The sequence below is a fragment of the Watersipora subatra genome, chromosome 1 (assembly GCF_963576615.1).
Source record: "Watersipora subatra chromosome 1, tzWatSuba1.1, whole genome shotgun sequence".
In the NCBI taxonomy this organism is placed as follows: domain Eukaryota; kingdom Metazoa; phylum Bryozoa; class Gymnolaemata; order Cheilostomatida; family Watersiporidae; genus Watersipora; species Watersipora subatra.
In genome coordinates, this window is record NC_088708.1 from 52409874 (window position 1) to 52424497 (window position 14624).

At 39.1% G+C, this 14624-nt stretch overlaps 2 long non-coding RNA genes across 2 annotated transcripts; one reads left to right on the forward strand and one right to left on the reverse strand.

Moving 5' to 3' along the window:
- Positions 1-8195: 8195 nt before the first annotated feature.
- Positions 8196-12432, forward strand: LOC137410399 (uncharacterized). The gene is made up of 2 exons (XR_010981186.1): positions 8196-8311; positions 12092-12432. It is a non-coding gene; the product is annotated as an uncharacterized lncRNA (long non-coding RNA).
- A 350-nt stretch (positions 12433-12782) lies between these two features.
- On the reverse strand, positions 12783-14545 carry LOC137410405 (uncharacterized). Its single transcript, XR_010981190.1, has 3 exons — positions 14414-14545; positions 13657-13815; positions 12783-12958 (listed from the first exon to the last, which is right to left on the reverse strand). It is a non-coding gene; the product is annotated as an uncharacterized lncRNA (long non-coding RNA).
- Positions 14546-14624: the final 79 nt, after the last annotated feature.

A 14624-nucleotide genomic window follows, 5' to 3' on the forward strand; every position in this document is an offset into this window, starting at 1 on the left:
GTAAATTTACAAGGGGCTTTATTCAGCATATTTGTTTGTTCGGATGCCGTGTTCGGGTTCATCCCAACAAAGCTCCATCATTAAACCCCGCCCATATGAGAGCCGTCGGCTATCCTTGGGGGGGCTGTATATCATTGGTATCAGTCAGTTTTATTTGTTCTTATTGATTTTATTTTCAGTTTATTTTCTTAAGTTTTACTAAAGTTTATCACAGAGACTGGTCTTCGGTTAAACGTTGTAATCTTGTTTTTTTTCTACATAAATTTTTGCGTGAAATCCGTTATGATTACCAATGGAGCGTCCGACATAACATCGCAGCCAAGCCGCGTAGACGGAAGAGAACAACTCCCTATAAGTGCAGCTGATGCATCAGGTGCAGTACGTCTTGTGACAAGCTGTTGTTGCTCGCCCACTCGACGGGGGACAACTCCGCAAAACCACAGTTTGTCAAGACAGGCTTTTTTTTCTCATGACCAAATTAATTTCTGCTGAAAATAATCAGGCCTAATATGTATATGTATGATAGGCCTATATGTAAATTTTGAAGTGCCATCGTAGTTATAGGGCTAGCAACAGTGACCAGGACTAATTATAGATGCTAATGATATTCTGTTTTGTGCTTACAGATAAATCCAGATTATAGCCAGATCCTGCATTCAAATCCCTGTTTGTGTGAAGATGATATTGACCCTTGCCTGATGATCAGTAAACAGTAGCCTGATGTAGTCACTCAGGAATGACACCTTATCCAGCGTTCAGAAAGATTTGATTCCTAATGCGCAGTATGGCACAGAGAGATATGCTCAAGTCCTCCACATGTCTGAACAACATCATTGGGTGTCTGTTACGAATATTGGAGCTTCATATGAAACAGTAAAGTTTCAGCTTGAAAGTCGCTATTCCTCACAGCACTAAAGGCACCATAGCCAGTAAGTAAAATAAAGGAATGCTTCTTTAATATACATAATAGCTAATAATTATTCGCCATTTTTATTATGTTTTAAATAATTTTCGGGCACTGTCCAGTATAATTTTTTGGTCTGGGTAACATGTATCATTTCATTTATCTCAACCATATTTCTCTGAAAATTTCTCAGAGATTTTTACTTTCACAAAGTTGAATGTCATACGAAAGCCATTGTTAAAACCAATTCTACCACTGGTTTGTGTAGAAAAAATGTTTCACTACTTTACGATGGTTCTTTGAAGGCTTAGAAAAACATGCAGGCAGTGAGTTGGTAGCGGTGGTTGAAACGGTTCAAGTACAAAACGGCCCTACCGATTGTGGGGCCTCCCCCCCACCGATTGTGGGCCCCTCCTCCCTCCACCCATCGATTGTAGTTTATTTGCAGTTATGTACTTGGGTGAAACGTGATTTGAAACTAACCTTTGCAAACTGCATTCGATCAGCAGAAACTCAGGGCACTTGTTGTGACCTGCCTCCAGTAGGATGAATGGACCCAGCTCACTCGATTACAACTGCCACCAAAGGTCAGATGGATTAGGGCCCACACCATTTGTGACAAGGTAAGAAATTGTTGATACTCATGTGGGAATAATCACATGAATTCTTGCCTACATCAACAAACCCCTTGGTACAGATAACACAATTCACAAAACACGCCGGGTGTGTTTCAATTAGCCTCCAATCAACAAAGCCTCCATCTCCTTTTTTCTGCTCATTAAAACTGAGTGGAAGGGCTGTTTCAAATTTCAATTGGACTTCCCCTCTTTGAAGATATAGTTGCACCAAAGTTTAGTTGATTCTATCACAAAGTACTGGTATCATGCTATCATTTGCTATGGTTTTTAATGTTTGAGGTGGCCTGACTGCTAAGATGTTTCAAGACTTTATCGCTGTTAAAATGCTCAGAAAAAAATATGTGCCCAGACTTGCCCAAAATGATGTATTGTATATAGTGAGACAGCTTGTCGCTATCTCTCGTATTCACATATTCACATCGGCTATTGTGATAAAAGTCTAGTCCTACGCGGCTCTATTGGCATATATTTTATTTTGTATTTGCTCATGGTTGCTAGAATAAAAATTTAAATCTAGCTACAGGTACATTATTATAAATGTGTCAAATAAGGATAATTAAAAAATTTTCTTATTAGTTTTCTCTAAAATTAATGGTGTGTAGACATCTGAGTACTGAATCCGATTCTGCCAGTCTACGGTAATTAGGTCGGCGAGTTAACTTATTTCATTGAGGACTTTATATCAGCGAAGTTCTCAGTTGATACCCACACCGGAAACTAGTAACTAGATAAAATAAACAAGCTGCATCTTTGAAAAGATTCTGTTTGAATATATATATATATATATGGTGAAACCAACTGCATCCCTAAAAAGGTCATGTATAGTTTACGTTATTTAGTTATTATTAGTATCAATTTGTAGAAAAAAATTTACTGGTCACATTTGATAATAAAGCCATTCTTGCACCTGGTTGGCAATTTGTGGCGTGGACTCATCTGTTTTCACTTGGTAGTGTGAGCATAAATTTTTTTGAGTAGCTCTTAATATTTGGTCCATTGGAATTGGGCCGCGCTATGTAAAAGTACCTGTAAATACAGCTCTGATCAGACAAGATTTTGACGCAGGTGGCAACAGGGCTATGATGTATTCAATATGTTTTGCAAATTATGTTTTGCATTATCTTCAACATAATTATTTTATTATATAATTTTTACAAGCCAAGAAATTTTAAAATCTCAGCAAAAGGTTTCCATTAAAAACATCCGTCCAAGCCGCGGCCACTCATATAGTTTCAGCTCATATAATAGTACAAATTAATCGACTGCAGTAAACTCAAACTCTGTGTGCATCGTATCTGGATATTCTTCTCCATCTTCGGTTCTAAGAGATGTAGTGAAGTGGATTTAGGTTAGTAGTTTAAAAGGGGTTGTTTGATCCTTGACTTTCTGCTTTAAAGGGATCGCAACTCCCAATTTGTTGCTGTTTTTAGTAAGGGAAACATACCACTTCCTTTGGGTCTTGACAAGTAGAAATGACCAGAGAGATGCAATTGTCCAGCTGGTGCACTGATGCTGGTACAATCTGAGATGCTGGTGCAATCGGAGAGATTGTCAGCCTAGTTGCTTATTGGATATGATGCTTGCTGGTGCACTGTGTTGCTGGTGCACTGTGTTGCTGGTGCACTGTGTTGCTGGTGCACTGTGTTGCTGGTGCACTGTGTTGCTGGTGCACTGTGTTGCTGGTGCACTGTGTTGCTGGTGCACTGTGTTGCTGGTGCACTGTGTTGCTGGTGCACTGTGTTGCTGGTGCACTGTGTTGCTGGTGCACTGTGTTGCTGGTGCACTGTGTTGCTGGTGCACTGTGTTGCTGGTGCACTGTGTTGCTGGTGCAATCTGTGTGCTGGTTCAATATGTGTGCTAGTAAAATGTGTTTGCTGGTGCAATGCAGGTGAAGTGGAGCTAGTTGATGTTCGTAGAAAGATCCAGTGAAGGTTACAGTATGTTTTGTATTGTGCACAAGAATGAACATATCCATACAGGCAGCAGGTAGTTATATCTTAGAGGGCGGGCCTTAGCAAGCTCAACCAGATTAAAGAGAATAGCTAGGTACATAAGAGTTTGTAATAAAAAACAGGCCCGCCCTCAACATATGGTTAGATAATGGCTACACATGTAATGACTATGCATACAGAAACAAGGAATAATTATGGATACAAAAATAATTGGTTATTTGTATCAGTCCACATCAGTAGCTCTCACTATGTTGTATATGCAGGTTGTTAGTGATCACCACTCTGCTCTTGTAAGTCCTTCTGGGTATGTCCAAATACCAATGATCTGTAGGTGCATGATTTTCTGTCTTTACATTTTATGTTGTACATCTCATATTCCTGCAGCCTTCCAGATGGTTTCTGACGCTCCGCATCTGGGTACTTGGATAATAACAAAATATTAAACTTATTATGATTAATTAACTTATTGAATTTCGCTTGGAGGTGATATGAAATTTAGTAAATATTATCAGCAATAAAAGTACAATTAGCTATAAAACTTATCATGGTAGTGTCGTGTCGGTAGTTATAAAAAGGCTACTCTCAATGGACCTTGTTTTATAAGGTCTGTAATCTCCTGCACCTCTGCAACACACTTGAGGCCAGTATGAGAAACAAAATGTTACATATCATGGTTTGTGCAGCACACATTCATGTCTCTCTTTCCCCGTGTATGGCATATTCCACACTGACACCACTGCTGGTGCCAAATAAACATCCTGTAATCAAAAAAACAAATTGACGTTTTAACGTGCATCTACTAAAACCTTTCAATTTGGGAGTTAGATTGAGAGTGCAAAATTCCAAACTGAGCAAATGTTTAACAAAAGCATAAATACACCAAGCCAACACTTCTGCGAGTTAATGATCAGCATTGATCAATGCGGTTTTCTCACTTTCTACGAGTGAGCAGTGAACATAAATTTTAATCATAAATCTAATTTACTAGCTAAAACTTCCAAAAAAAATTTGAGACAATTATTATAGCTAGGTGAAACAATGAAAAAGTTATGAAACGATGATTGGTTTGGTGATAGCAAAAACTTATAATTGTTGAGAGAGCTAAATTCAACAAACTGACACAAGGTAGTGATTCTATAGATGTGTTTATTCACAATCTATATTGCCAAGCGAGTTTTGTGATTATAGAGAACTACGGGAAGAGCTAATACGTGACAGATTAGTAGTGGGCGTTACCGAAGACAAGTTGAGTGAAAAACTACAAGCCGATGCGGATCTGACGCTAGCTGACGCAGTGATGATAGCTAGACGCTTTGAATCAGCTAAACAAGCACAGTCAGTAGTCAGGGGATCAGCTGTAGATGTACATGCCAAAAGATTCAGTTCACAACAGCCACAACATAGCCGAAAGAATGACACATCTAGCTCAAACCGAAACTCTTACTTAAAAGGACACAAATCATCGAATACTGGTAATGTTAGACACAGGCCGACAACCCAAGGACAGGCCAATAGCTTTGACAACACTTCTGCAAATAATAGGGTTGCCTCATCTATCCCTAAAGACCGATGTCAACGCTGTGGAAAAGCCCCACATTCCAGAGACTCCTGCCCAGCATTGAAATCTACATGTACTGCATGTGGCAAGAGAGGCCATTGGAAGCAAATGGGCTTCTCTGGAAAATCTGTGACTGAAGTCGAGCTGTTTACTGGAGAAATCAAGAACAGCGATAGAAATGGTAGTAAATCATGGATGGCCAAACTAGCCATTGACATACAGGGACATACCGATACAGCAACATTTAAACTAGATTCTGGTGCTGCAGCAACTGTGTGTGGACCAAATGCTATATCCGATCCATTGCAGCCCAATACTAAGAGACTAAGAGGTCCTGGTAACTTAGAAATACCCTGTATTGGTCAAACTGATGCAATTCTTACACATGGTAACAAATCTATATCAGAAACAATTTACGTTGTGCATAACAGGGGTCTCAACCTGTCCAGAAAAAAAATCCAAGCAAATACTTCACATTTCTTTGGTAAGGAACTTCTTACCTGAGTTCAAAAGCTTTATTGGTATGAGGGCTTTCAACTTGATGAAGAACAGAAAGTGAGTGGGATGTAGCACTTAATGACCTATGAACAATAAGAACAATCGCTATACAGGCAAAGAAATTTAGGAACTGTGCAATCTGTTATAGTCCATTGTAGCTTTTTTGCAACGTTTCAACAATTCATCTTTATTGTCAATTTCCGTGGCTGGAGATCGTTCGTTTACCTTCATTTGTAGGATCGCATTTATTGTCTCTATAGCAAGACTATTGCGTACTGGTGTGTGTACAGCCTTTAATAGACTAAATAGCCTTTCAGTACCTACGTTGCTATTGGAAAAAGCTAGAATGTAGCTCATGGCTAACTGCACAGCTGGATACTTCTCTGCCATGTGAATCCAGAACGGTATACAATCCTTAGCTGTGTCAAACTCATCACAAAGCATCATCCTCAGCTGTGTTTTAAGGTCTTCTGGCACTGGTGCTCCTATCAGCTTACACAGATCAATAAATAGTTTAATGATATTGCGATTCTCAGAAATGGTTTGTGGGTTGAGGACACTGAAGGCTTTTAGTAGGTCAACTGGAAAGGTGGTTCGGAGCTTGGTAAAAATGCAAGTATCCAATCCTTGCAGTAATTTAGTACCTTGTGTTCGGTCTCGGTGTCTTCATCATAGATACGTTCCAATTCTATCCTACAATCAGTACTGATGGCAAACTCTGATGGTTCTAGGAAATTACTCAAATCAATCTGGGAGAGATCATGTCACAGATACAGTCGAATCTTTTCTGGAGGGAGAATGCGACCCAGTAAGTCCTTGATCAGAGACAGGGTTGCCTCATAACCTCTATCAAGTATAAACTGCTCATTCTGGAAGAGTACATTGTACTTGTCAACAGTTTTCAGCGTATCACTCAAAAAGAACAGCAGTGGCTTTGTCACCGGGTCAGTGAGGATCTCTTTTATATTCTTTGCCTTTCCTCGCTTCTCGGCCTCCTTACAATCTATGAAGTACTTCATTATGGGTTCATAGAATACCAGCAGCCGTTCTAGACAGGGCCTTATTGACAACCAGCGAGTAGAACAATGCTTTAGCATCCTCTTATATTCAAGATCTGGGTATGCTGCAAAATAGCTTTCAGCTCTTCTGTTCTGGGCATGCTGTTGTCAAAGTGGTAATGAATATCTACCAAAAGGTCGTCTACGGAAAATGGTAGAGCTTGACCGGCCTCTTTAACACAGAGATTGCAGAGATGACAAATACAACCCATGTCTACCACATTTGGATTTTGGTCTCTAATGAGTCTTATCACACCTTTGTGTTTGCCTTTCATCACATTGCAATTGTCGCTCTGGAAGGCAACAACATTAGACCATATTATCACACCATGAGTTTTGAAGAATGAGTCCACGAGCTTGAATATGCCATTAGCAGAGGCATCTGAGCATTTGACCAGCTGAACAAACCTTGTGGAATTTGTCTTGGTAGGTTCATCATATAAGGATGCCAGAATTGCTAATACCTTTTCACTAGAATTGTTGCTTTCGTCGATCATAAGAGCAAAAGGCTTAAGCTTCAGCTCTGCAATGACCTGAGTATTATAATCATTTCCAATGCACTTTGTGATTTGTGCCACTTTAGTAGCTCCACACATCATTAACTTGGCTATCTTGCTGTCAGAGCATACAGATTTTAATCCCCTGTAAAATGTATAACATTGTACAGTATGTAGTCTATTATTGTTAGAATAATATTCCATCAATACTACAAGTGAAAAAGAAAATATATTATGAAAAATAATAAGCTACCTAGACTATATACAACTCGTGAGGAAAGAATCACTGTCATGTAAGAGTGCTTACTAACTACTCTCAGTTAAACTGTGTTGTACCTACCTAGCAACCTCAGCACAAGCAACAAAGCTGACATTCTTCATGGTAAGCATTTGAATTAGCATGACCTCGGATTCTATTACATTGTTATCTTCTTTGTTTTTCAAGCCATACGTATCCAAATAACTCTGCTTTTTATTTCGTTCCACTGCCTTGATATGTTTGGTGGTATTGGTATGTTTCCTAGAATCTTTGGCTCCCCCTCTTCGAATGTTAATAACTGATCGGCATTCCAAACAACACAGTTCATATTCAGAGTGCTTTTTAAACGTGTTTAGACAACTTTCATTGAGCTCAGCAAGTAAATTGGCAGATGCTTTGCTGCCAGCAAGCTTCTTAGGTTTTTTAGATGGTGGGGCAGCCTCAACAACAACCCCTTCTTCACTATCGCTGCTGACCGCTAAGGGAGAAGCAGCAGCCATTTTTCTGCACACTAAGTTGCTTTGTAGATAACATGCATGTTACGCATGATAGATTTCATCTTACGTTGAGCATTAATTCTGCTGCATGTATTTCTCAGACTAGCTTTAGCTTGCGATCATAAAAAATGAGCATTTAGCGTATGCCAAAGACGTAAGATTTCATTTGAAATGTGTGATTATTACTATATATAACTATCGATTCAACAACGAGTTACCCACATTCGTATCATACGGGTATATTATGATTAAACCTTCATGATTCACCCTTTATCAGTTACAGAAGTTAGGTTATAAAATTTAGCGATTCAAATAATCATTTCTCTTTCTTTGTCAAAGACAAAGACGTCTTGCTAATTAATTAAACTTCTTTAAATAAAATTTTTAAGAATTTCTATCTCTTTTAACACAGGGATTAAACTGATAAGAAATTTAAACAAGAAAATCCGAGTAAGTGGTTGAAAAATCCTAGCAGATTACAAGGAATCCGAGCATAAACCTTTATTGGACAAAATCCGTCCAAGTGACTGCTTTTGAACTTCAAATCCGACCAATTCGGATTAAATCCGAGTAGTTGAGACCCCTGCATAATCAAGATGTGAACCTATTGAGCAAATTTGCATGTCAAAGTCTTGGTTTGCTTGCCTGTAATGTTGATAATGTTGATAATTTTGTTGATAAAAGACTTTTTCAGGGTCTAGGAGCTGTAAAGACTGAATGTGAGATCAGACTGACTGACGATGCCAAACTGTACAGTATATTCGTGCCACGAGCCGTACCCTTTTCATTACTTGACAAAACTAAATTAGAGTTAGAGCGTATGAAATCTTTAGGCGTTATTGTAGAAGCGAAACAGCCTACGGAATGGTGTGCACCGATGGTTGTTGTACCTAAACAGGACAGTGTTCGTATCTGTACAGACTTTACACAGCTAAATAAGTACGTACGACGTGAAGTTTTTCCCATGGCAACCGTCGAGGACAGTCTGTCAAAACTTAATGGTGGTCACATATTTTCAAAACTAGATGCCAACTGCGGATTTTGGCAAATACCATTGTCTGCCAAATCCCAACATCTCACCACTTTCTTGACACCATTTGGACGTTTCTACAACCGTAAATTGCCATTTGGACTAAAATCAGCTCCAGAGATATTCTGCAGAGAAATGACAAAAATATTAGAAGGTATCGCAGGTGTCGTAGTACATATGGATGATGTATTAGTGATGGGTAATGACGAGAGAGCATAACTCCCGTTTATTGCAAGTGCTACGCCGCATGCACGACGCTGGTCTAACGTTAAATCATGCCAAGTGTGCTCTAAAGAAAACGTCAGTAGAGTATTTAAGGTATCGCATTGACGCTAGTGTTATTCACGCAGGTGAAAGAATATCTGCATTGCTTGACTTTCCGACACCAACTTGTGTACGTGATGTTAGGAGCTTCCTAGGCATAGTCAACCAATATGGCAAGTTTAGTTCTGCTGTAGCGCATATCAGCCAACCGCTCCGAGAGCTCTTGTGCAAAAAGAGTTGTTGGATATGGAATGATTCCCAGCAAAAAGCGTTTGATCGTCTCCAAGAGGAGTTTAAATCTACACCGATTCTTGCCCCGTATGACCCAAATAAAGAGACATATTTGTCAACGGATGCGTCCGACTACGGGTTAGGAGCTGTCTTCAGTCAGAAACAGTCAGTTGGCACTCGTCGACTAGTAGCTGCCGCAAGCCGATCTCTGTCTGAAACTGACCGTAAATATGCCGTAATAGAGAAGGAGGCATTGGGAGTTACTTGGGCTGCAGAAAGGTTTGCTCGATATATCATTGGTATACTTGACCTTACTATAGAGACCGACCACAAACCTTTAGTGTCACTGCTTGGAGATCAGGAAATCAGTTAACTGCCAGCTCGAATACAATGATTCAGGCTAAGACTAATACGTTTCAAATATCAGATAAAGCATATTCTCGGTAAGGAGAATGTTTCTGCTGATGCAGTGTCAAGATACCTGTGCGCCATTCCCACAGAGAATGATACTCTATTTGTAGAAGAAGTAGACACGTATTCTCGTCGAGCTATGCTCATGCCAAGCACAATATGCATGTCGAAAAGCTTAGGCTGTCTCAAGAAGTGGACGAAGTGATGTGCCAGGTCAAGAAGTATGTAAACTCTGGGTGGCCACACTATTTGTCAAGTATCGATTCCATAATCAAACCATACTTTGAAAGCAGAGGGTATATTACGCTGTGCAATGATTTGTTGACTTATCAAAACCGCATAATTATTCCACAAACAGAACGTCTGGAAACTTTAGCCAACCCGCATGAAGGGCATTTAGGATTAAATAAATGTACCGAGAGAGCACGTTGATGTGCTTGGTGGCCAAACATGGCACAAGAGATAGAGGAAATGATTAAAAACTGCAGGGTATGTAAAGAGACCGCTCCTGTCACTAAAGAACCTTTACTACCTACGGCCACTCCTAGCCGACCATGGCAGATAGTAGGCACCGACTTATTTTATCACAATAGAAAGCCTTATCTACTCGTGACTGACTACTACTCTCGATACCCAGAGGTAGCCCTACTACCCAATGAAAGCAGCAAAAGTGTAATCAACCAGATGAAAAGCATTTTTGCCAGGCACGGAGTACCCGAAATGGTTCTGTCTGATAATGGACCACAATATTCTTCACAAGATTTTAGAGACTTTGCAAAAACCTACAAGTTTCAAAGTGTGACTTCATCGCCTATGTATCCCAGAGCCAACGGTGCTGCAAAACGAATGGTTAAGACTATAAATCCATATTCAGAAATCTGGAGATTTGTACCTAGGACTTCTAGCTTATTGTACATCACCGATACATGGAGGAAGATCGCCCGTTGAGTTGCTAATGAACCGTAGGCAGCTTCGTACACAGGTTGCTCAAATTCACTATCACACAACCAGCCAGGTAGATCACAAAGCGTTCCAGTCTGTCAATGAGGAATACAAGGTGAAAATAAAAGAGCGACATGACCGATCACAACAGGTTAAAGAGTTGCCTACCCTACAAAAAGGTAGCCCCGTATTTGTACGTGATTTACAACGATATGGACAAGTGAAGGAGGTGTTACCTAACCGCACGTACATAGTATCTGCAGGTAGCGAGATTCGCCGAAACCGAGCAGCACTTATTGACTCTCCACCCAATGCTGACAATTCAATACCTGACAATCCGGATTTACACATTTCTCTGTCAAGTTGTGCCCAAAGTATGGATAGCACGCCTACCACTTCGAGACCTCGTCGTACAATCAGACCGCCACGTCAACTGATTGAAGAATGCTAGGCATCGCCAGTCAGTCAGATTATAGCTTTTATATGTTATTCATTCTGTAGCTAGTTGCTTACAGTACTCAGTGCATTTCCCTTGCTAGTCATATTAGTTATATCACTTTGTTACTCATGTTTGGTTTTACTCATTTCAAAGGCATTATCTGTTTTACTCATTGCTTCAAACATACTTAGGAAAGGAGATGTGCTATATTCGTGTTATGTTACACTGCATTGTATAATACTAGGAGCTGTGTACCTCCGGTTTTTGTGTTAAAGGACGTCATGAAAATACAGACAGTTGCGCTCGTTACAGCGGCAATGGCTACTTCTTTATTATCATTGTTCACATGCAGAATAAATAGTCTCCTACCATCTAACTAGTAACAACTACACACTGATGATTGGCTAAAGAAGAGATCTTACATTTATTGCTCGCGAACTCTTTTCATATACGCTCACTGTGTATGTTACGAATAGAGCACCCGCTTGAATCTGAACGTTTCAAAAAATGATCTCATTCAAACGCTTAAATCTCTGGACAGGACGTCTACAAAGACAAAATTGTTGTCAAACTAGCTGATGTTGTAGCCTTATATCGGTCTTAATTTCATTTGAATGACTTCAGTAGTGCAATCACATCTTTAAAAACTTGTAAACACACTGCATTGGTTTACGAAAAAGTTTACAGCTGGTCTTGAAATGCTGCTATCAGTTTTAGTGGTACAGACGATAAGCAAATAGTGGGACTTTTCCACTCATTGAACTATCCATCTCACTGGCAGGTGGCATTTTATTATTCATAGCAAATAGTCAAACCACCGAGAAAATATTTTGAAGATGATGATGAAAGGTATATATATAAGTAATTTTATTTCCGTACTTTTTGTTAACAAGCCAACCTATGTTCATTTTAGTTATTCTGCACATGTCAAAGGCCTCATGATGACGACATCGATTTGGACACGCTGGTAGAGAGATGGTATTGTGTGTCAGTTGCCATGAGTGGTTTTGTTGTCGGTGCATTATTATAAAACCCACAGATTTTGAGCCTTTCACCACTGCTGTTGCTCACCGCTGCTGTGGCAAGGTAGAAAGGGTGATCCTCTAGGTTAGGTTTTTTATTTACATGATGCAAGATTTATGTTATGGCATATGTGTAAGCTTGTTCTATGTGGTCATGCTGAAGTTTTATATCTGCTTGTATTAACCGGTATTGTTTCTGTTTATATTTTGTAATATATCATATGTACAATGAGAGAGGAACTTTTCTGTTTCCATTATGGCCAATTAGCACCATAAGCCATCAACGTGGTATATTAAATGTTTTTCCTGTGCTTCTAGTATATACGTCTACACATTGAGCGATCATCAAATACTTGTTTATAGATTTATTGATAATTTAATATATTTTGAGCTTTCTATGAGTTAGGTAGTATATATAATATAATGGGATATAACACAGATCTTCTATCAGTTACGCTGGCCTGGCATGCATATTCTATTTCAAAGCAATTAATTTTGCAAATTATGCACATGAGCAAACAAAAAAGACGTTAAAAAAAGGTTAAGTTTGAGATACTGTACAATAAAAAGATTTAGTTGTTGATAATGGATATCATAGGTCACTGGTGCTCACTCAACCTGTTGTTCGGCTCATGGGCCACAATGTCTCATCTGTAACTTTCAAGGAGCACAATTCTGACTATTCTTTTCATTGCTAATCTGGCAGGGTGATTCATCTTTATCGTGTCACTGATGAGATGATCTGAATTGATCTCTTCCTACAACACAGTTGAATAGATATTTTATATGACACAACAAAGCATGAATTTATTGAGTGAAGCAGATACAAAGATAGAAACAACATAAGTAGCAATTCATTACCTATATTAACAAAATGCAAATTATAATTTAGGTTAAAAAAAATGGACAAGTCCGATACACATAGACAATTAGCATTGCTATTGACATCTATCATGAGTGCAGTACGTCATCCCCCTAGCGTGAGTGCAGCTCATCATCACCTTATGATGAGTGCAGTACGTCATCCCCTTACACACGACGATACCGCTATGTCACTCACATTGTCTTAGTATTGCAGTTTTTTCTGTTGCTATCTTGGCCATGTTGACATAACATTATTTTCAAACCAACAATCGTACTTGGGATGTTTTTGACAAAATGCCTTTTGCAAAAAAAACTTCTTTGCAAGACAGCAAGTTTATAGAAGCAAAGTTTATATATATATAGCGTGATCTTTCAAGGGTTCAATGAATCATACGCTGTTAGTAGCTAAAAAAGAAACCTAGTGTAACATCACTAGGCGAAAACAAAAAGATGTTCAATTACGCTCGTGATACATGCAATAAAATCTGTCACTCATGACTCAAGGCTAGCCAAGGTAGGCCTGATTGAACAATATATATGTGTACGTATACATGTTAACAAACTTGCAAGGAACCACAGTTTCAGAGCGTACCAGCTTGGAGTGGAACAGTAAAGCTCTTGTCTTGCTGCTTGACATATTTCACCATGTGTCTCAGCTCATATTCTTTTATATATTCTGGAAGATCCCTCAATTGCTTAATAGTGTTTACATCATAGCATAAATTGTAATGGTGTAGCCACCATTTTTAAGCTGTAAACAAACAGCAAGGTTACTGTAACAGTAGTTTCTGAACTAATACCGGTAATTGGCTCTGACTACTACTAAGAAACATCAAGACCGCTTCATATCTGCTGACTTATGCCATCAGTGATGTTGTGAAGGGTATAAATACTGCTACATTGTAGGCCTACTCATTTTGGCTAGGAATAATCTTATTCCTTGCTTTTGGCTAGGCCTGTCCTGATTATTGATTAGCTGGGATTCGAGCTAACCTGTGAGCAATCACAATCAAAATTTTACCACCACAATCAGCCTGTCACAAAACAAGTGATAATATTAATAAGGCAAAAGAAGGATGGGCGTTTGAGATATTAACGCAAAATGTTTCGTAATAAAATAATTCCTGTGATCAATAGGCCCAATAAACAAGTAGAACAGCCAAAAGAGATCAGGCCATCATAAAAGATAACACAAAGTTCAATAAAAATTGTTGCTGAACTTTGTGTTCTTTTCTGTGATCAATGGACTAGCCTGTCTACAAGCTAAACTTGGGTTTATATACAGGCTAGCGATGTACTGGTTGTTGTTTCATCAATTTACAACCAGGCTCTACTCAGCAACTACTCACCTTAGGTTTGGGCTGGTAGCAAAATGAAGATGATACAATATTCTAAATAAACCATGGCTATTTATTACTTTCTCAATCGAATACACGCAAGATGGGAATGAGGAAGAATAAAGCGGTTTGCTTCGAGACTTGTCTGATAGGAAATGATTTTTATACCGTATATACCGTATCCTGCGACCGCAAGACTTTTAAGATAGGAACTCATTTCAAA